Below are 23,975 nucleotides of genomic sequence, written 5' to 3' on the forward strand. Positions count from 1 at the left end.
AGTAAAACATTACAGGTATACGGACATTTTTGACACTTGCAACAATTCTGACACAAACAAGCACTTTATTCAAAGTCTCTGAGTATACATACTACAAAAGATACTGTTGGTTTAAAAGCCAAAGGCTTGAAATTCTCGTCTTGTTTTTGTTAGTTTCTGACAAAATAATTCTATGTGCCAAGCAGAACACTGAGAACCACACCCATATCGGAATTTCAAATGAAGCATTAAAAAATATTTATAAAGGATAAACTGTTATACATCACGGCTGTGCTGACTGCAGATTTCTGTTTCCGTTTGAAATTGAATATTCAGAGTGGAAAATAATGAAATACAATGGAGAAATTCAGTGTTTGTTTATAAACTTGCATTCTAAAAGTCAAATTACTGAAACAATTGAGAGCACAGGTGTGCCTCAAGATGGTACATGTATACTTGGGCTGTTGGGGAAAAAAGTTTGAACACTCTAAGCAAGTTGGCACACTCTCATCGGAGGTGTTGCACTTTTGGTGTCGTACTGATTGGATATGTTCGGCAAGGTGCAATGATTGACTCACACTGCCTTCATATGGAAGACAATGGTCTTTATATCTGATCGAGTCCTGCGATCATGTTTACAAAACAATTTAGCATTGGGCACTGCTGCCACTGACATTAATACAGGTACCTGTATGAAAGTTGTCAAGCAACTGTGTCTACTAGACTTGTGCGTATACTGCATTACCAACCATGAAGCTGTCACAGGTAACCTAAATGAGAAAATGTTAATCAACTTTCTGAGTAAACACCTTTAACTTCACTAGGCGGCCAGAAAAGCTATTTAATTTCAGTAAAAAACTTTACGTCTTCACAAGATTTCTATGTCTTTCAAACATCTTCAAGAGCCTGCCCTCCTGCAAACATAAATTTAAAGATCTACACACTTGTTTCACATCAGTAACATTTTCAGCGAGCAAATTTATGATTAGGAGTGATCAGAACAATTCCAGTTAATTTGTTCCGATGAAGACTGCATTTATTCAAGGCACTGGCTATTGTGCAAGCTGCTTACTAGAAAACAAATAGTTGAACAGTTTACAAAAGGACAGACAGGGAAAAAAGTAGATAAAGCCGACAAAAATATATTTGAAACTACACGTTCAACAAAGTTCAAAACAACAAAACCAAACATGAAGTTTACAACTTCAGATATACATCGTTATACAAGTTGATAGGCAAGGCCTTTATATTTCAATGCTGTGGATTCAGCCTTCTTTTTTCTAAGCAATAAAAGTTTGCTTTGGAAATACTGTTCACATAATCCCACACATACCAGCTTGTGGCTGTAAACCAAGACAAAAATTAACCCTAACCCTCCTCAATCCTTCACCTGTTGGAGGACTGAGGAGTGTTAGGGTTAATAGTTCTGCTTCTGTTCTGATTCATGGACCTACTCTCTGTTGACGGTGCGACCCTGATAGTTTTGGGGGAGAAAAAATTTTTAAAAGGGGAGGAAATAGGGAATTTAGAGAGTAAAAAAAGGGGCCTCGGCAGTTTGAATGTTCTATGGTCTTTTTATGAACGCAACTGGTACCTTGTAAAGTGTCGTTCATTCCACTGAAACAAATGTCACCTGACCTCTCTGGTGGTTGCTACTGTGAACCAGTTAAAACACAACTGCACACAGAAGCAGTAGTTGAAAAAAAAATTTCACACGTACATGTACATGCACCTACCAACCCTGATTTCCATTGCTATGGAACAGGAAGCAGAACTATTTTAGAGGGGAACTTATGTAGAGAATACTGATCAACAGCTGCACAACGGAATTGAGGTACAATACATGGGCATGAATAATGATGGCAGGCTACTTTAAGCAGACTGTCACATACGCTCAACAAAATGCATGTACATGTGAATATACATGTAAAACTGGGCAGAGAGCTGGCGCAGAACTGTACAGAAACCAGCAGTGCATGGCAGTTGGCAACCACCATTCATCCTCTGAATCCCCCAAATAAAAGGTATTTCTGCTCAAAAGGCCCTATCGTTCACACCCAAGTTTACATGGTACCCCCGTAGCTGTTCACCACAGGATGCATTCGGTGTGTGAATTACCAAGGTCAAACTACAAGAGTAAAGATCGGGTACATGTATTTGCCAAACCTCGGCTTCATAAATCCTTTTGGGATTCATGGAATTTCTTAGAAGCCCAACCAGACTCCAGCTCAGTATGCACATGTGCATGTCTGCCCTGTTACTGCCTCAAGAACATCCAAACCTTTCAATTTGAAGCCAGTATCTGCATCTGCATTTAGTTTGGACATTAACGGCCTCGGCATGATTTTTCCAACACGGATGTCGCCCATGCCAGAGATGAACCTGAGATATGGAGGATGGCCCTAGCCACGCACAACTGATGGCATGCCCAATTCAAATGTACCATGCACTGATGTACCATTTACGGATATTTCAATACTTGTATCTTGTACGACAGCTCTACAATGGATCAGTTGCTTGTCAAACATTAGGGATAGGGTCATCACAATAAACCATGTTTAGGTTAGTACAGAAAAACTGGTTCGCAAGCTTTGGAGTTTGAATTTCAGTATTCACACATGTAATTTACACGTAGCTAATGAAATACAGTACACATACATGTACATCTGAATAATATAAATTCACAATTTGAATGCATACTTTACATGTATTGAAACACTACATTTGCTTTACAATGTTGGAATATATCTCCGCCAAAAGAATTTGGGAAAAAGGGACCAGTTAGGTTTCTTTTATGCTGAATCAAATCAGAAATAGAGGTAAAAAAATTCCATTTTTCCCTTATTATACAGAGCGTGTCTAATTCCTTGCTGAGAATTGACTTCCCCGAACTCTATGCATCATTGAAAAGCTAACAAGATTTTAATCAAGCCTCACTGTTCAGCCACATTAAGCTTGTATATTAGATTTACACTGGAAGTACTCAGTTTGATCAGTGGCTTATTCACTGGGGGGAACCCCCTCCCCAGAGACATATACATGTATGCTGCCTTTTTTCTTTTGTTTTTTTCTTTTCTAGAGAAATGAAAATGCCAGCTTTAGAAATGGCAAACCCACCTTGGGAGTGAGGTTGAGGAGTCTTACATGCCTAACCACATTTGGACCGTTCTGTGATTGAATTTTCATTCTCCATCCCCCTCTCCCAACCCAAAGCCTCCATGCACGACTGAGTTGAATGCAAATGACCTTTAACCCCCCAGTAGGAAACAGACAATGCTACACCACAACAAATGCCAACAAGTTTGGCTTTCACTACAGTTATATGTAAGCTCCAAAAATCCAATCCCAAAAGTAAGGAGTAAATATTGTTACCGTGAAGATTTAACAGTGATAATAAGCCTCTACAAAATTTTTTTGAAACATGATATGTGTGGCTACTATCATTAAGATTAATTTGACATTATGCACAGCAACCATCTTGAAGGGCAACACTTCTGTTCTGCTGCAGAGACCTTTTGTTCGTTTGTAACAATGAATTAGTATAAACCCTAAGATGGCTGCTATGCAAAACTTCCCTTAAATACAAACAGTGGTGTTCACTTTGTCAATATAAAAAAGCATCACTATTCTCTCCTTCTTAGGACAAAACATTCAAATACAATTTTAGTCCTTTCCAAATTACATTTCCAATTTCTGGGGCCAAGTCTTTCAGTGACGATACAGCATAGTGAATAACATTTGCACATGCCCTGCATGTGAATTTAGTCGAGAAGCCAACAATTTTCTCTGGTTTTTTTTTCCCGCTTGTCCTCTGGAGATACTGGTAACTACTTATACAGTCATATCTACATTTATACTTGGCTATGGCTTGAAATGCCACATGACTATGTCACAGTCAAGGTAATTCGGAAATGGCTTAGGACATCATATTGAATATGCTGACGTACTGTATGTATCGGTGCATCGTGAATGTTGGCCTTAAGTTGTTTACCAGTTTCTGTCTCAGGGAATGTCTGCTAAGTTTCACAAGTCCTTTTCCACGGTCCATCTTTCTAGCAGTCCCCCTCAGTGATGCACTGTGAAGAAGCAAAAAAAAAAACGATTAATTAGCATGACTTCATGCCGGTACATTTCAACTCTTTAAACTTTTCCGGGGAACAGAGAAGAAGGGTAAGGAGAGGTAGGGCCACCAGCAAAGATGAATGACTAATGATTACTGTCGTTCGGAACCAGCTTTCAATGCTGTAACTACTTACATTTAACCAACTTAACTACTCATTTACTTTTCAGTCCTATCCACAAAGAAAAAAAAATCAAAAAATAATGGTGGGATTTTTTAAACCAGAGCTACACAGAATCCAAAAATACTTCCCAACTTTTATAACCAGAGGTTGTTGAAAAGCCTGGGGGTAAGACACAATTGAATGCATTTTATGCTTTAAGTTTTTTTCCTTGAATTCTTGACTATCTGGACCCGTATCCTTGTTTTACTTCCTGTTGAACCTGTCAATGTACATGTACATCAGCAATACATGTTCCAGTTTGTGCATGGGGTGCGTACACAAGTTATTTTCATCTGCAAATCCAGAAACCATGCCGTCTATATGTGGGTATTTGGTTCATGGGCAGCTACTGCAACCATGTGCTAGAGCCAAGTCTCTCTGTCATGAGTGGTGGGAGGGGAAGGGAGATGAGCAAGCACAGAGGGTGAGAAGGTCTAGACTACACCCTTTACAGGTAAAAATGCCAAATATTCCTCAGTACCATTTCCATCGTTTGTCTGCACACTGACATGTTTTCTGTTCACATGGAGACGGCAGTTTTATGCACATCCAGTCGAAAATTAGTCTGACATTACTCAACGTGGTGTCCCTTAAAATGTGCCACGGGCTTCCTGCATGCTAGTGGGAGACTGTGATGGACTCAGGAAGGTTTCCGAGTGACAATGACTTGGACGTTGGGGATTAAAAGGCTTAAAAAAAAAAAAGGAATGAAAGGTTCAGCAAGCTGGAGTTTCTTTTGCTACCTCATACCCAAGCTCTAGCGCATACCCCTGCACACACGTGCTACATGCTACAGGTCTGTACACATTCTGACAAAAATTGCTTGTTCAAATGGTAATCTGCACCACTGGGGTGAAACCAGAACATGTATTTTTCAAATGCCTGTCACAATACTGATCCAGTTGAAGATCTGAGAGTTGCTTTGACACTTACTAGAATGATCCACACAATCACCCAAGGCCAGAAGAAGATGGTGATCAACAGATGCAGCAAGTGGTTCACACGGGGTCTGGTAAGACAAACAAAATTTAATTTTTTCAATGACATACACGTAGCATGCTTCTGAAATAGACTTTCAACCAATGAAATTTTAGACTAGAGTATAGTGGACCTCCTTGTGTGGTGTACTTTGACATTTCCCTTGCCTTTCCTGATGCAGCGTCGAAAACGTTTTTGTTGAAAATTTTTTTTAAATGTCAAACCCGTTTAGTTGAATACTGGTACAATTACCTTCACAATGCATGCAGTTGAGCCTTTGTGAACAATTTCAGTGTCATGAAATTTTGTCTGAAATTTTAAAATGATGGAAAATGAAAATGATGGAGTCTGGAAATGGGGCACGAATTCAGCTAAGTGTTCCCTGACATGGTGCACTCAAACAAATCTCAGAAAATCCCACACTAACAGTGAATAACTTCTTTGAAGTTGATAACTTCTGATGAATCACTGTTACATATATTTCCACCCAACAACGTGTACAAATCCACTACAACTTTTTAGCAAGCATTTAAACTGAGTATTCATGAATGGGAGTGTTAAGAACTTCATGAAATTTCATTTTGCGGTGAAATTCGAGATACAATTTGCTACAGCAAACAAGGCATTTGAGGTGAACAATCAAAGCATGCCACGTTAGGGCACGCCCCAATACAAGCTTATTCAAACATATCTAGAGCTACAGCAATTCATTACATTACAACAACAAGGTCGTATCTCGTATGCAAAACAAATGAGAGTTATGACCTTGTTGCACTGACATGACAAATTGAGTCATACTGTCTGCACATCTGTGTACACGTATTGTCCTCCCTTACCGTTGCTGCACAGTAGTGGTGACAATTGTCTGCTGCACAGGCTGAGGGGCTCCAGCTTGCACCACCACCACGCCCGGCGGCCCCTGTGTGGGGACGGGTGCATAGCCCTGGGGTGGGGGCTGCTGGTAGCCTTGAGCAGGGGGGTAGCCCTGTTGCGGGGGGGTAGCCTTGTTGCGGCGGATAGCCCCCCTGCTGTGGGGGGTACCCAGGCTGTTGTGGGGGGTACGCTTGCTGTTTTAAAATCAGACAGAAAGCAACAAATCTGGTGACTTCATACTCAGTGACTACAATTTCTTTCTGAAATAATTTTATTATACAAAAATATTCCAGACAAATATTAAGGATGAAGGATGATAAAAATTCCAACAGTTAATCTCTCATTTGGAGACTGAAGCAAAGATCATCTCAATGAATATTTTATTTCTCCTCTCTAGCTCAAACATGTGGTATATTACAAATTAATAAGTCACTGCATGTACATGTAATTTACAGGTACGTCTGAAAGCAAAACATACCAGGTATTTGCATTACATGTGTACATGTAAATGAACACTACTACATGTACATGTACACTACAGTACATTACCTCCAGTGACTTAACGTGAACGAGTGAAGTTATAGTTACAGGTAAAGGTGCATGTTTTTAAACAGAGTACAGGTACAGTACTAGTACCGCTAGGTACATGTACATGTACTATGCATATATCCCCAGATTGAAGAAATACCTAGACCATACAAGTACAAAGTTCACCATGCAAAGCTTCAAATCTTACGCACAAAGTCCTGATCATAAACTAAGTTTCTACCACCAACATCCCGAACGAACTTCTCGAACGAACTCAGGCCAGTTCTCTGCCGTATCAAAGATTGCTTGAAATAACAGTCTGTATCTTTTGGTCCGGGAACCAGAAGACGTCGTCCAACCTGGGCTAAGGTACTGGGTACTGGTGGATATGTTTGTACATAATTCAGGCACCGGTATATGTATATACATGTGCCTACGTACCTGATCTGCAATTAAAAAAATTCACACAGGCATACACTACACAGGAGCTTAGATAACTTACGTATTGGCGTTTAAATGCTTCCCAACTTTAGCCAAAATATGCAGCATAAAACGTTTTGATCCGCTAAACATGGGCATTTTTTTCAAGTGGCATTTTAGAGGCTTTCTTGTACATCTGCAAGAAAACAGGTATCATTTTTGGAAAATCTGAGTCTGAAATACCCGAGTTTAAGCAGATTTGACGATTCTTGACATTTTGAATGATGAAGGGAGCCATGATTTTTTGATTGGCCACCGCCAGGTGTGTGCACACAGCAGCCGATCAACATGGCATCCGCGCGCATTAGCCTCACACGTGCAGCCGTACACGGGCAGATACAGATGTGATTTTTGTCTATGGTATCACGAGTTCATGGTTATCACTAAGCACTGGTTTTTTTTTTACTGTTTTTCAAGAGAAATAAATAACAAGCATTGTTATATTTACTCAGGCAAAAGGACTAACTCGCATAATGTTGGTACTCAGTTGCTCCACCTCTTGGGGAGTACAGTACTCTCCCTCTCACGAAGAAGAAGAGTACAATAGGAAACAATACCGAGGGCAAAAGAGTACTTTACTCTGAGCAAGGAAGTGGGTATTGTACTCATGGCTTGAAGAAAATTATCTAAACCCTTGACTACATGTAAAGTACATGTATGTACAAAGTCCTGATCATAAACCCAGCTTCTGCCACCAATAAACAGACAATCCTACTAAAATCAACAAAACACAGTGCAACATATGATCTCTTCTGTCTCTGCTTTCTCAAACTATCTTGAGCCTGATTCATACCCGTACTGCCTGTAAATTTTCAGCATGAAGCCAACTTGTTATAACGACAAACATCCACTGAAAGTACCGTACAAATCTAATGACTTGTCATATTGAGATCTGGTTTGCTTTTGTATCAAGCATGAATTTCAACGACACAAATTTTTTTCCATACACGTATGTGGTGCCAGTGCAGTGGTGGCTACCACAGCAAAGTTCATTACTTTTATGACTATTGGTGCAATGAAACAGCTTTTGCATCAGTGCAGGAACTAAACCTCATTCTGTCAGAAAATCAATCCCAAATGAGAAACCCTGACAGCTGTGTCTGTGCAGAATATGATGACGTCAATTGTCACCAAAGATACTGGTACATGTACATGGTCCAGTATTTGCTTTTATTCTCCTCAGGGCCCAGGCAAATGTACACGTATAGTACTTGAACCCTAACAATGCTTCATTCTACATTACAATCCACTGGTATCTATGAGGTAGGGTTGAAGTTGAAAGATCAAGTAAGAAATGTACACATACATGCACACAACATACATGTATGTACAAGTGTGTACATGCAGAGTAAATGTCCAAGAACTACATTGGGCACTGTTGATTTCAAAGACTCGAAATGTACGGTAACTTACCGGTACATGTACATGTAAATAATTGATAAATGTATGTATCAAGCAAATCAGAATTTCACTTTTTGATTTACCTTCCTGCCCACTCCAACTTTCACATCCACTATAAATTTGGTTAGTTTTTACATTATCGAAAGTTGCTTTTCCCAATAAAGTGTCATATTTGAAAAACCTCAATACATTGAAATTTCTCACCAAATCTGCTCAGAAATGTATGGTCCCATTACATAAAGTGGATTCTGCTCAGAACCCTTATAGAGTGAAAACCTAGTTCGCCGAGAATCCAAATTCTGAACAAGTTTACAATACATGCACACAGAGATTATCGATGTTGTATACATGGACATTGTACTATAAATTGTAATCAGCATTAGCTCATGAAGGTAGTAATTATTCTCAGTAAGAACATAAATCCCTGGCATGTTACTTTTGTAATTAGTTTGCAGCGCACGCCTCTTGAGCACCTTCATGTTTCATGTTGAACATTGTGTGTGCATTTAAAATAAGCCAGCTTCCTCACTACAGCAAGATTTCTACAGGCTACTATATGACACATATCGAATGAAGAAGAGCGAAACTGTATCAAGTGTTGTAGACAAACAGACGTTGGAAAGTTCAAACTCTTCTGCAGTAGGAAAAAATCTGGAACCAGGAAAGCGACGGTACACATAATTCTGTAAACCTATCCACTATTGAATCTTACCAGGAAAAAGCATACTGATAGGATTTTCAACTCTGTTTTTGTTTTGGTTTTAGCAGGAAGCAACCTCAAACTGGATGCAGGATTTTGTCCGAATTCAAACATGTACATGTAGATTTGAAAACCTTGCTCTTGAAGGATTTTTGTGAGACCTACATGTAGGAAAAGTAATTCACTTTGCTTTTACTGGATTCTGTGGAATTGAGCAGGATACATTCAGATAAGACAGTACTGGTATGTATTGTATGCTTGCATTCAATTTCCACCTACGGTAAAAAGTCTGTATGCCAGTAATTTCAGAAAAGTAACGGTCAAAACAAAATTCTCAGTATAAAATTTTGATTCTTTTTCCCATTTTCTTTTGATCAACCTGAATGCACCAAATCCATCAAAGTTTTCAATTTTAACAATTTGCTTGCGGCACCTGCCAATACATTCAGCAGGGATAGACCTTGACAATGATATTCTCACTAAATTCAGTAATAACCAGTGGTGGACAAGAGCCGAAAGGGAGTTCTTGCTTGTTTGTATGTAAATCAGTGAATTTCGATGTTCAATTATATATTTTTCGTGACCACCCACCTTTTTGGTACCAACATTGAAATTCAAAAATATTAATAATTTTGAATCGTCTGGAAGTCTGTACAATGCATCAAATAATTTAGCACTGTCCCAAAGACAAACAGAACATGCTGTCTGAAAGATTCAGGGCCTTGCTCGTAACCAGCTGTGAGAGCAAATCTTCCTGAAAAAGCAAAGTCATGGTGCACCTGCATGCAATACTTCTCGGTATAAATCTATAAAATAAATGCCTATAGAAAATACTGCACTCATCTCAAGGCCATGACCTATAGTACTGTATGCAACAGTGTACAAAATATGTTCCATGTGTGGGAGAAATTTTCTGGAATTCCCCAGTGCCTGCAACAGACTCATAATGATGGCACACTCATTCATAGTGTGCACTGGCCTATGGAAGCGGTGGGGGCTATGACAAAGCACGTTAGCACAGTTTGGCATCATCAGTGTAGGCGTCTACTGATGCAGTGTGGAGGCCTACAGGTACTGGTACTGTACATTGTACGCATACAATGGGCATTACATGTTATATGTGATGGACAAAATGCATGCATAGCTGATTCCTGCCACCAGGCATGTCTGGTTCACTACCGCACTAACAACACCTTGCAATTGTGTCAAATAGAGTACATGTACATGTAAGGAAACTGCATTCTCTATGCACACTGTGCATGTGATGTACATGTACAGTGTACATACATGTACTTCCAAGTACAGCAGACACACAGGCACCAAGTTTTCTTTTTATATTGTAATACAGGCTCATGAGCATTTCTGTAAGTTCATCTCCTAGAGAGAACCTGCAGGCAATTCCTGTCAACCCCAATAAAGTAACAGGGAGATGCATATACGTCCTCTGATGTCAATAATGTTTTCTGATGGGTTAAAGGGTCACTGGAATGCAGTCTGAACATAATTCCAATTAACATGCACCTTTGAGCTTCGACAAACTTCATTTTCAATATTTTTAAGGGTATTTGGCTACGATTTTGGTTTACAAATGTACATGTAAATAGGCTAATGAGTATTTCCACATTCACAAGCAGAAATGAGATCATCTCTAGAAGAAAAATTTAATGTAACATACATGTCCACTGTAAGCGTAGCAATAAGCCAATGTAAAACCATTTGTCAGAAATGCTGTCAATGAGTAAGTTCTGTGTTCACAATTAGAAACTTATTCACAGAACCATACTGGTACGTCATCCCTGAATGACATAACAACACCATCCCAAGTTATCCATTTCTGAATGGTTAAAATGGCACACTTTTTTCATACGTTTGACTTAAAAGGAATGTCAAACATGTAGTTTTCGTTCATTTATTGCAGACAAACGCGTGTCTAAAAATGCACTTACATGTACATGTACCAGTATACAACATGGATTTTGTTTGTTGCACCCTTTAAGGTTTAAGACTTGAGCAAATTATGGGTAACCTCAGAGGAATTTCAGGAAATAAATTTCTCCATAAGTTTACAATGCACAAGTAGGGTACGTAAAAACCTAACCGGATGTGTGCAAGTGTACAGAAAGTTACAACATGACAGGTAATAAAGACTTGATTTCCTGCTCATTTGGTACACAAGTACCGGTACACTGTACATGTACATGTACATGCCATGCACGTGTATACATGTACTATGTACATACATGTACGTGTAAGGTCACAATACTGGCCAACTTTCATGATGCAAAAAATGAACTTTAATTTATCAGATGATGTAACCATTTTCAAGCTATGTTTGCTTGAGATTATAGTTGTACATGTATTTGAGAGATAAATAAGGATAAATAATTCAGTGTAAATGCGAGTCTATAATTTTTATTCACGTTGAAGAGCAAATTTTAGTTCAAAATGGCGCCCAAAAATGGGACATTGCTTGAACAAAATTTAATGAACTCAACTACTTTACTTATAGCTCACGTATTTTATCATGATGGTCATATTTTTTGAGTTAAGCAATGAAGTAATATTTTGGCCCTTTACAAAAAAATAAATAAATAAATCCACGCTCCAAAATGGCAGCTGAACCTGCGTTAACATTCGTTTCACATCGTGTCCACCACACCATACCATGACGAAAAGGGCCAGAATCATCATTTAAAAGCCTCACCCTTACCTGTAAAAGCCATTTTTATTCGAAATGAGCTTAATAAACATCGTGTAAAATGTGTGCTAGACCATAATTACCCTCGAGGATGAGAAAACATCAGCATATCGATCGCTATAATTTTCGTGTCCATTTTGTAACTAACGTATAATGTCCACATGTTTTAACTGGTGATCAACGCAGTCTGACTAGTGGTCGTACACGTGCAATGGTACCCTGCATGGATGACCTAAAGGTCAATTGTTTTAGGCTCGATTACGTCTTTTCCGAGATAAAGCTATTTTAAGCACCGTGTCCACCGCGCGCCGCTTTCGCGTCTCTGTGTAACGAACGGAGAAAGTTGCTGCGCGCGACAGCTTTCCCTCCAACAATCAGGAAAAGAGCAGCCAATATCCGGAAAAAGAGCAGCCAAAAGGTTTGTATCAACTTAAATAGATTTTATTTTCTGTATTTTTTTGTGAAAAGAGGTCAGATGGCATTGTAAAAGGGAAGATTTGAATGGATAGTCAGTGGGTGATTTTTGGGCTTTGTAGCGGACCGCTTGGATGGTTTCGTGTGAATCGTGTCCATGTTTAACGAACGGAAGAAAAAAATAGTAAACATCTGAAGTCCCGCTTGAAATTGCAAAACGACAAATAATTTACACTTTTTAAGCTAAAGTCCATCACAAAAATGAACAAACTTAAAGAATAGCCTTGCCAAGTTCAAGAAATCATCAGTGTTTCACGTTCGTTACACACCGGCACTTTCGACTTCGCCCCATTCGTATTAAAATTCGCCCCATTTGTCATCCAATAGTATGGGGGCGAGTTCAGAGTGAATTAAAAGTAAATGGAGCGAAGTTGATGTAACACGTAGTAGGCAAGTGATGTTTACACAGATAGGGGAACTTGCCTTTGTGGAACCCCTGGGGTCTTGTTAGAGTTTTTTTTTATGTTTCCACAAATCAAGCCACTGCCGGTTATGTTAAAAAATTATTCTATTTAAATTTTATTTTTCTTCTATCTTATTTCAGAAGCCAGAAAGGAGAAAAAGATTCAATGGTTGGATCAGATTATATGTCTGTAGATTCACATGTCCTTGTGAAAGAAGCTTTAGTAGTAATTAAATCAAAGATTATTCGGTTTCAACCATTCCTGTTGCCATTTCTGTAATTTCAGGACCCCACAAGAGCCTGCCGATTGCCAGCTCACTCCAGGGGATATAGTTGTAGTCGCATTTGAGGATGCATGGTATCCAGGTGCCATCAAGCGCATCATTAGTGATGAACTGGCAGTTATATACTGCATGGATCGTCCAAATAAAAATAAGCAAAGTTTTGTTTGGGAAAAAGATCTGACCGTTAACAGGAAATTCATTCTGTGTGTTGTTAATCCAAGTTCACTTATTCCAGATCCATCTTTGCGTTACTTTCACTTGGACAGCAAAGAAGTAGGTAAAATTAATGCACTATACAGTGTCTATGCTAATAAGTATTTTTAAACGTTTATTGCCAAAAGTAGTTTTGTCTAAGTATGTCATCAGAGGTTTGTCTAAGGTCTGTAGTCAAAAGTTCATCAGTTTCTCAGCAAAGATGAGTCACCCGGGTGGCATGAACTGAATAAATTCAATGAAATTCATTTAATGAGATGTGCCATGTTCTTCAGATGGGATCGTCAGTGTATAGCCTCCACAATGAAATACAGTTTTTAAGAAACAAGATTAGAGTGAAAAATAAAATAGTCATTGACTCAATTTACTTGTTCCTCAGAATTGTTTAATGTTGCAAATGGTGCACATTTAAATATACATACATGTACTTAAGTTCACAATGTCAAAGATTTCAACTTCTGTGAAGCTCATGTGCAACCTTCTTGCATGCATATAGGGCATTTAAAAATAGGCTGAAGTGGCTTATCAGATATGTAGATCACAGAGATGCTCCCAAGAAATGAAAAAGCATGTGCATGTATTAACACCTGCACATAGTAACATAGGCAATTTTCTGAAGGTGAGGCAACTACCTTGAGGGCTCCAGTAAAGCAAGTCATAATAAACTTGTCACATGAAATGTTAGCTTTGATTCGAAATTTTTGGTGTCCGTGTCATTTTTGTAACTAACGTTAAACTACAGGACAAAGATCTTTGAAATTGAGGGTATCTGTTCTTTGGTTGTCAATGATAATGTCCTCTTTGAAGTACTTGCAAGCTTCGCAACCAGCTGTTTTCCTCAAGTCATTAAACTGCAAATCATTTAAAATTGTTGTGTGTGAAAAAGTACACTTGTTAACGTTAGTTACGGTGTCCACCTTATTAAGATATCGTAAAATTAGTAACAATTAACATTTTTTTTAAAGATGACTATCAGAAAGGAGGAAAAGCTTAAACACAACAATACAACTCCACATTGTTTTTCTTTGACTTTTATTATTGCATGGTTGACTGCAAAGTGGACACCGTAACCAACGTTAACTTATGAGGCCCCCCTCTACAGAAAGCACTGCACGGAAGAAAATTTCTTGGGCCGATTATCTTCCCATTGCTATTTTCTGATAGAGGGTGGTCCATTGTCATAATTTAAAAGTAAATTAAACACCTTTCACTAGATTGAATTTTTACCTATGTGTCCCATTTTTGTTAGCCAGTATTGTGTCCTTACACGTACACATACACCGTGTACAAGTCTGCAACCTGAACAACTTTTAAAAAGTGCAAGGTGTATCAAGGGTGTAATACGGGTACATACATGTACATGTAAACATGGGCACACATCCATTCTGCACAAAGTCGTCCTCTCAGTCAAAATAAGTCAAGTAGGCCTACATATCAAGAGTTTAAAATCTTTTGCCTACAGGTACATGTAAAGCATTGAGGGCTTGCAATTGCTAACATACTGTACATGTACATGTAAGTCATGCTGCTTGATTTTAAACCCATTTTTTTAAAATATATCCCTGGTACACTAGAAGGGTACAGCTAACTCCTGACAAAATGACTGATAGCATGGTAGGTCCCTAAAACCCCTTGGTTCCAACTTGCAGTCAAAAAGTGTACATGTACATGTAGTTCTTGGGGCCTGAGAGCCTGGCTCCAATAATAGACCTATGCAGCTTACAGCTAGTCCACTATCATCCCCATGTCCAAATTCAGTTTCAAATATACATGTACATGCGGCAGGTGAAAGCCCGGATATCACCATTTTATTCCCTTATTGAGAAATCCAGTTAATTTTACCCCCGACTACAATGCTCTGTTGAAAGGTAAACATATATCCTCTGTAAATCTGTTTGACAATGTTGCTTTTATAGCAGATGGGCCTAGACTTTTATCCGGTTTCCATGTCCCTAACCCGCAAGGGTGTATGTAAAATCGTATTGAAATTGGAGGATTTGGGAATTATTTTATACCGGTAGACTGACCATACTTTTAAGAAAGATATTCAAAGATTATTCGGCAGTCCCATTTTTGTTATTTTTTTTACCAATGGGGTAACCTACATGTACCTTTAAGAGTCCTTTGCCTACATAAAGCCAAACTGATTGGATGTGACTATTTATACCATACACTGTAAATTTGTTCTGACTGTCAATGTCTGCTTTTGTCTGTGTATGGAACTTGACTGGTCACAACCCGAACTGACTGTTTGTTACTAGCCTGTGTATAAAGTGTAGTGGGGGAAAATGAATTGAATTTTTGACTGTCTGTGAGTTTCATGACTGAAACAAGGTTTTAACCTAATGGGCCATTTGGGCTTTAAATGATATCGATCCAATCTTAGTACCAATAAATAACCAACATTTTCAAGGAGATTTATTTTTTTTTAAATTAACGTAAGGACTTAACAAAAGCAAGCCCCCGTTTTATGTTTTTACAGTACCGGGTCTACAGTGCCGTACCATTCCAAATATACAACATGCATGCAGAGTTCGTTCTAAACTTGACATACTTGGGTTAGGTGATGACTTCACCAAAATGGAATTCTTGCAAAATCAAGTTGCGACGAATCGCCTGTTCGATAGCCCGGGGCAATCAAATTTTCATTCGGGAATTAAAATTCTGACTAGCTGTGCCCGCTCTGGCAAGTCCAGAAAAAGATGATGCCTTTTCTGTCTTCACAGAAAATCTTTCAATAACCTTTTTTCATGTTAAACTGCTTGTTTTTATATGTTTTCCTACTAATATTTGCAATGTTTGAAAAGAAACTTCTGCTATTTTAATGAATTCCAATTCACATTTCGCTGTTGCAGTGGTGAAAACATGAGCACAAAGCTCAATGTATTAAACTACGCTGCGCCACGCCCATGCAAAAGAATGCATGATGAAAATGTAGGAACCAGAACCAATCTACACATGCGCGATACATCCAGTTGAACCCTACAGCTTCAGGTTGAAAAAAGCATCAATGTTGCAAGAGGTTTTCTGCAAGCTAATTCCAGAACTTGGTCTGTTATTTACCGGTATGTATGTATTTTCTGTGTTTGTGAGTTTAATTTGAACTTGAAGGGACCGTGTTTCAACAAATTTCCTGCCGCGGCACAAGGTTTATCACCCGCTGATCTGGATGCATCACGCACGCTTACCACGCGATACACGGACATTATTGGCCAATCTGCTGTCGTGATTGCCCGAGTAGCACTGAGTGAATTGTCCATAATTCTTGTGAATTGTCAACTGTACAAATTTTTACACAGATTTAGACAAGTTTTCATCACGTTTTGAGATAATTTTGGAAGCTGTCATCCCATTTATGACATTCAATCAGCACAAGAAATTGACTCCAAAAACAAAAAATTCCCCACCCACCAACCCTATTTTTGAGAGGCACATAATCAGAAGCACAACTACATGTAGTTTTTTTTGGGGGGGGGGCTTAATAAAAGACTGTGTGCATGTAGAAGGTCTAAGTTAAATAGCTATTATAATAATGGATTCTGAGAAATCTTGAGCAAATGCTGATCCAATTCAGGCAAGCAAATTTATGGCATGGCCTGCCCGATCAGGCAAGCTAAAAAAAATTGTAGCGGCCTGCCTGCGCAAAATGAAAGCAAACTTTCTTTGTTGAACCACCAGACAATGGTACATACAAGTACAATACATCACACGCTGCACACACTTGGTGTCCCCGAAAAAAATGTGTGAGAGCTTTCAAATTGGGTAATATCACTACTGATCATTTTGTGTTTCCTGGCTCACATTGGCATCCTGCTGAAAACGAATACAAGTAGGTGAAAAATGTTGAGGGTTACTATTGATTTACGCTGTCCAGGATTCTTTTGCAAGATGTTTGCAACAGCAGCATTTTTCAGCTCTTCAACAAATTTAGTTAAATATCTGAAAGACTAAGGCCCCAAAAAATGACAGGTACATGTAAGGCGGCAATTGTTATGAATGCCATGAACAACACTTTACAAAGGAAACGTATATGCATGTATCTGTTGAACGTTTATGCACCACATTCACACTGAATATCCCCCCAAAAAACTTCAGGGTTACGTCATCAAAAAAGGACAGGTAGAAAAACTGGAAGGGTAAGTTCTTTGTTGTTTTGTTACACCGATCCAATTCTAGAGTCAACAGATACCAGTCCTGACTATGGAATTGTTACTGTAGAATTTAATGGGAGTGAGGGTCAAATGAATAACATTACAGCAATGAAGAGATCTCTACGACAGGTAGTGGGGAAATACTAAGAAAAACTACTCCAGAATTGTTTTCTTTTCACTTAAAACAAAGACTACTGAGATTTGTGTGTTTACAGCGTTTTTACCTTGGGTGGTTCATATGGCGGAGGAGCGGCCATTTCTGTGTCTTCTTTCTTCCTCTCTTGATCAAGATGCCTGGCGTGAGATTTGTTTTTGATGCTTTCTACTGCTCGAGCCGACCTATGTAATGTACATTAAAGTTGCAAAAGAATTTTCACTGAGGAAATACCCTCCTAAATACATGTACCCTCCTACTGGTTATGTCCTTCTACATGTTCATGCACTTCTGTCGTGGGTAACACCTGAAACTGCAGGGTCTCTCCTAGCATGCTTATGGTGAGGCAGACTTCGGACAGCTCAGAAACACCACCCCGTATTCGCACATGCAAAGAATGCTCCATATTTTTCTTTTCTGCTGATGCTGTCCAGCACAAAAATCAAATATTTCTGATCTTGTTTTGGAATGAGAGACAAAGCTTTTCTTAAAAACCAACCTGCTGTTGTCTGCCAACATTTTTATGGTGAAATTATAGTGAATTTGACACAATCAAAAACAAAAACGAATGATGTACATGTAATTTATAAAAGCTGGTAGTTGTACCCTTGCAGAAATAGTGCTTCACTGTGCCCCTACAGCACATCACATGTACATGTACACAAACTGAGGTACATGTACATGCAGCATGTAGTGACAGCACGGCTGTACAACCTTTGACACGTTTGACCTACATGTTAATATATACAAGGTCATAAAAATCAAGGTAAAACTAGAGGTGGAGTTTGTGAACAAACACATCGCTGTTCCCAAAATGTTTTTTATTGTCTTTTGATGACTGTCAACGAGTATCATAAGTTTGAAATGAATGAAAATGGCATGTATAACGAAAAACCAATTAACACTGCAATTGAATGTATAGTGCATGAGATATGAGGCTTTGTGTGTTAAAATACAAGTTCTGATCAAACCAAAAGTAGAGGTCACATGAGACCAAGATATCAAATTTCATCTATAACACGTCCCTGACTATGTGCATAATGTGAAGATAAAAACTTGACCAAGCATTTCTGGACAAGTGAGGGCACTTTTGCTTCGATCTAAATTGAGGAAGACATGGTTCAGGTTGCATGCTTTCATGTTTAAATTGTGAATCCCAAATTTGCTATCTGGGGACATTTCTGTGAAAAGGGTTTTTGCTGGATTATTGCCATATACTTACACAGTAATAAATTGCCAAAGAAAATAAGTCTGTTGTAGCAGTGGTTAAAAAAATCATAAGCATACAAAACAAAAATCAAAATATGGGTTAATAGTGCAAAAAAAATTCAAAATGAGGTGAAACTGAAACTCAAAGATGCAATTTCATGGGGTTTTGGTAAAATTTATAAAAACATTTCTATTTCCTGGTTCCTTTACACAGAATTTGCTTAAGCACGAAAAAAAAACTTGCTTAATAAACAAAGATTACCAGCTCAAACTCCATGTGATTCTCATGCTAACCAAAAGACAGGTAAATACCATTCCAAAACAATACACATCACAAGAAGTTCTGGCTGGTAACCTGATTTGTCAAGCAAGGTTTTTTCAAGCTAACACAAATTGTTCGCTACTATGAAATTGGCACCTGTTCCCTAGCTTGTCTAGGGTAAGTCGACGGGGCAACTTAGCCCACTATCAAATCATAACCTTGGAGGTACATGTACATGTAGAAATAGAGTCCTTGCTCAATGATCAGACTATCACTCAAATGGCATTGAAATCATTTATTAAAGAACCTTACCCACGATCTGACAAACCAAGAACTGTGCCCACAAACTGCAGTAAAAGCTACCTGATGAGCGAGCACCGAACGCAACTCGCAAAGACTGGATACAGGATTCGTTGCTGATCACCCTAAGAATTTCGGGTCGCCAGAATGTCCCACGTGACACGCAGCAATGACGACGACAATGTAAAAGTTGACAAAAACAAGATCGCCGTAGTCTTGGTTCCAAGACCTTCCTGTTTATTCCGCGATACGAATCGTTACCAGACAATCCCCTCCGGGAAAGGCACCGGAAAGGCTACATCATGTTGAATCACATTATTTTTAGATTTTACACTGCTGTAGAACCATGAAAGGCGTCTTGATCCAAGACTAATAGCGCCCCTGCGCTGTCTGGGTACAAGACAGAATCCACCCGCCATCCACTCTCCCACATACGGTAGCGCTTTTGCCAGCTACGCTTGACCGCTTACACACAAAACACGCAAAGGGCAATTACTCCTGCTCATGAAATAGGTATGACACAGCCAAATGTTGAAGTATTTATACTTAATTTGAACCAAGTATATAAAAACGATGAAAACCACACGGCGTTGAGGGAGCACTTCGCTAATTTTGGAGGTGCCAGCGATTTCATGGCCTCTTTACCCCCCCCCCCCCGACATATCGAGCCTTAAAGCCAAGTTGCGAATCTGTTTTTGAACATAAAAAGCTGCAAGGCAAAAGTGGTGTTCCGGATTTGGTTTCAGAAATTAATCGAAGTTCATCACTGGCGGCTGAAGCGGGGGGGGGGGCAATGGCCCCCTCCACTTTTTGCAGGGTCTATAATGGGACGGGGCTTAATGGATCGGCCTGTTCATGACTGATGCCTGATGGAACTCCTCCCCCCCCCCACTTTGAAAATCGCTCCGCTACCGCTGACGTTCAGTCAGTTGGATGCACACCGTACCTTCCCACTGAGGAAGGCATACTGGCGGGCGTCAGCAAATTTCTTGTGCGTGATAGTGGTCTGATTCTCAGATTTAACACTTTCATGACACACTCCCTACCCGCTTCCTTTCCCCTCCCACTATTCTTGACAACTATAATTTTGCCGACAAAACTGAATGACTGGTCTCTACCAGCGACGCCTGAGAGTCCAAGAAAGGCTAATTTTTTTAATAACCTCAAAAAGCCGGACACCTGTCTGGTTAATTTTGGCTCATCTCACACCTAGGGGGCGGATTCTGCCCCCTAACAATTCGACTGTGCATGCTCGATTAAAAATTGCCATGGATTTAAAGACACTCCTTAGAATACAAAGGTGAAGTTTAAACTCAATCATATACCTACGGTTTTGTTGTGACAGTTATTTAAAGTTCAATACTACACGCGTACCAGCCCGGGTGCAGGGGGAAAAGTATTTTGGCTGACCTGTATAGGAAATATGGGCGCTGCGCGACAACAGTATGTTCTATTTTCACAAAATGGGTGTCAAAATGCCCACAATGAGTTACGGTAACTCTAAAACTCCGAAAGGCTCAGCTTCTGTAAATATAACGCACTGCAGCAATATCGGAAAAGGGTTGAGGGGTGGATTCCGCCCCGGCTCTTTGAGGTATAAAAAGCTGTGAAATACTACCCACACAAAAAAGGACATTACGATTCACTGCCAGCTCAGATTGGTCCACTTTTCGGGGTGAAAAAGTTTTCTCAGAAACAACCCTTTTACTGGAGTATTATGATAGTCGAATTAGAAGAGTGCCCGGCTGTAGCTATACAAGGGCCGATCTGCCGTGTCGATTTTTAAATTATTGTTCTTCCTTACTTTTTTTCTCTCAAGAGATGGATGTTATTTAAAGGGTGGGCAAAGATGGCAGATTTTTTTCCGTTAAATTCAAGTCGCATTATACTGTGGCGCCGCGCCTCTCCTACGAAGGCGAGGGCGCCCTCCTCCTCGAGGCGCGTCGGACGGCACGCCGGAGAGTCCCTGAGCGGCTAGGGACGAGTCCGTTGGGACCAAAGTATACCGTCCCCCAAGAAGGTTGGTCTTCGTCGAGATGATGGCTAATCTGATTGGTCGAAACTTAATGACGTAACCCAGACAGACCTGACTCGAAATAAACTTCGCCTGGACTCCTGACTTATATACAACAATTCACAAGCGGCTGGTTTATTCATCGACACACTCAACCAATACACCAGCACTATTGACGGGGAAACTGCGTGATTATACGTGACTTCACCCAGAGCAGCGAACACCACAATTAATTGCAGGCATCCAGTGCCGAATCAGGGACTTTAGCAAGTCTACGGGGCTTATTGTCAGGGCTAGCTGCGCTACACGCAACTCACGTACGTACGTCACGAGATAGCAATCCACCCTTGCATCGACCGCAAGCTCCTATCAGGAACTATACCGCACCACCAATCAGCCCCTCAACCTACCGAGCCCCTCAACAGCACACGCACCACTCGGACTTAGGCACAGTCACACTAGGCTAGGTACTAGGTGACTTTAACCCTTGCACAGGATTCTCGACCCTTACCTCAGGATCAGCCCTTTATTTATCAGGACGACTAGTCCTAGCCTAGCCTACGCCTAGCGCCTACGCGCGCCTTTTATAGCTTTCGCGCTGCTCTGACCACGCCCGCGCACGCGCTCACGTGACTAAGCAGTGACTTCCGCTGCCCTATCGCACAACGCACAAGGCGGAGCCTATGCGCCGCGCTTGCTTAACACACAGCTATGCGCGCCTAACATCTGCCTTTGTTACTGGGCAGAGCGCCATCTATATCTTTGCACCGTGCCTAGCGACTAGCGCCCTCTGTCACGTCACAATACTGCTCACTTGGGACTCCTGTGATGGACGCTCCGCTGCAGATATTCTTGCACGTCTGTCCCGGAGAAACTGGGTTCGGGTCGACCAGTCCGACTAATTAGAATTCTACAAATCGAAATTCTTCGAACATTTCTCTTTGAAACATGAATCAAAAGTATAAAAAGGCGATTTATGTGAGTCGTACTGGTGTTAGGCACGAACCTGTACAAATGAAGGGGGGTCAAGAGGGGGAGGGTCATTGCAAGTTGTGCGGTGTATTCAAATGCACTTTTGTGTTCTGTTTATTTTTAATTTTCAGAGAAGTTTATGAGGTTTTACCTTTTGCCTTTTGAGGTTTTAATAAAAAAATTGCCCATCAGTCACATGATACCAATGTGCTGTAAAATTAAGGAAGAAACATCCATATTACACCTCAGCCCCAAAATTGCCAGAAGTTTGGATATTTTACTGTCTTAAACGATCTTTTCTTTGTCGATTTTGTTTTGCTTTAATATAGATAAATTTCAGCGAGGAGATTTGAGGTTCGCAATTTGAAGAGGAAGTCTCCAACATGAACCACGTCTTTTTGAAATGACATCAAAAAGGAAAACCATGAAAATTGTTTTAAGGTGTTTTTAAATGCATTTTGGGTGGGAAAAATCAAAATGGAGGTCAAATAGTTTTGAGACATCTAAGAAGAACAGGAAACTGGCCAAAATAGCATCATTTCCCAATGCAATTTATGGCACTGCCGTGAACTGGACAAGGGTGAACTTAGGCCAGTGTACTGAAAAATAGAGAGCTAGTGCAAGATACAGAAATGCTGGTAAGGTTGTGACTGCGCTGAGGCATTCTTTCATTTACTATATGCCTTGACAAATCAGATTTTGGGTGTGTAAGTTGAAAAAAGCAAAGTAAGTGAAAACAATTTTCAGATTGTGGAGCTTTCTTGTGTAAGTAATATAAGTCAACGTATTTGAAATCGTAAATTTGAATGGAATTTTAATACCCAATCATTATTTCGTGAATTTGCAAGACTGAAATTTGAAAATTGCGAATGCAATTAATATCGACATAGTTTCTTCCGAGTTTCCACCGGTACGGCCTTGGAAAATCAAAACAACCTCGTTTAACAGAGGGCGCACTTTAATACATCCAAACGTAAACATTAACAGCGCACCCTGTGCTTGGAAAAGTTGAACTTGTTGAAGTTTGTAAAAAAATTCTCGCCAGACGTGCATGACATGCCAGGGTAAGGCTGATTTTTGTAAAAAACAAAATCCTAGAGTCAACAGATCAAAGAGTGATAAAACTCTGTGCTGAATATCACGAGATACATTTTGGTACGTGGTGTGAAAATCAAGCATGCAAAATGTTGAGCACACGTCGACACGAGCGCTGCATACTGATGGATATCGGATTGCAACACGTGTATTCTTGTCATTGGGTACTATTTGCATGTTACTTGTTAGGCCTATATCTAGATATCTAGACATGCTAGACAAAGAACTTCAAGGCACCCGGTACCCATCCCTGGCCTTCTACTAGCAATGTGCCTCGAAAAATATACCATGGAGAGAGAATTCTTACCTCCATGATTATACCCAATCATGATGCCATGGTGAAACGGTCCACCGTATACGGATAACACTAATTTTTCCTCATTAAAGTGGTACAGTATTGACTATTGGTGTATCAGCATCAGGAAGTGATAACATGTCCTAAAAAATCGAATTTAGCTGGGAAAATATTGAAGTGTTTACTTAGAAAATACATGTAATTGTTTTTCAGACCAGTCTCATACTCA

At 39.8% G+C, this 23,975-nt stretch overlaps 1 long non-coding RNA gene and 1 pseudogene across 2 annotated transcripts; one reads left to right on the top strand and one right to left on the bottom strand.

The window, feature by feature from the left end:
- Positions 1-45: 45 nt before the first annotated feature.
- LOC110989241 (uncharacterized) lies at positions 46-19,729 on the bottom strand (annotated as a pseudogene). The gene is made up of 5 exons (XR_015426122.1): positions 19,434-19,729; positions 17,670-17,784; positions 6,077-6,307; positions 5,196-5,271; positions 46-4,055 (listed from the first exon to the last, which is right to left on the bottom strand). The product of XR_015426122.1 is annotated as an uncharacterized LOC110989241 (transcript).
- On the top strand, positions 12,081-13,992 carry LOC147798380 (uncharacterized). The gene is made up of 2 exons (XR_015426123.1): positions 12,081-12,338; positions 13,084-13,992. It is a non-coding gene; the product is annotated as an uncharacterized LOC147798380 (long non-coding RNA).
- Positions 19,730-23,975: the final 4,246 nt, after the last annotated feature.

Source organism: Acanthaster planci, linkage group LG08 (assembly GCF_054643075.1).
Source record: "Acanthaster planci isolate LZ-2023a linkage group LG08, COTS_SCS, whole genome shotgun sequence".
Taxonomy (NCBI): domain Eukaryota; kingdom Metazoa; phylum Echinodermata; class Asteroidea; order Valvatida; family Acanthasteridae; genus Acanthaster; species Acanthaster planci.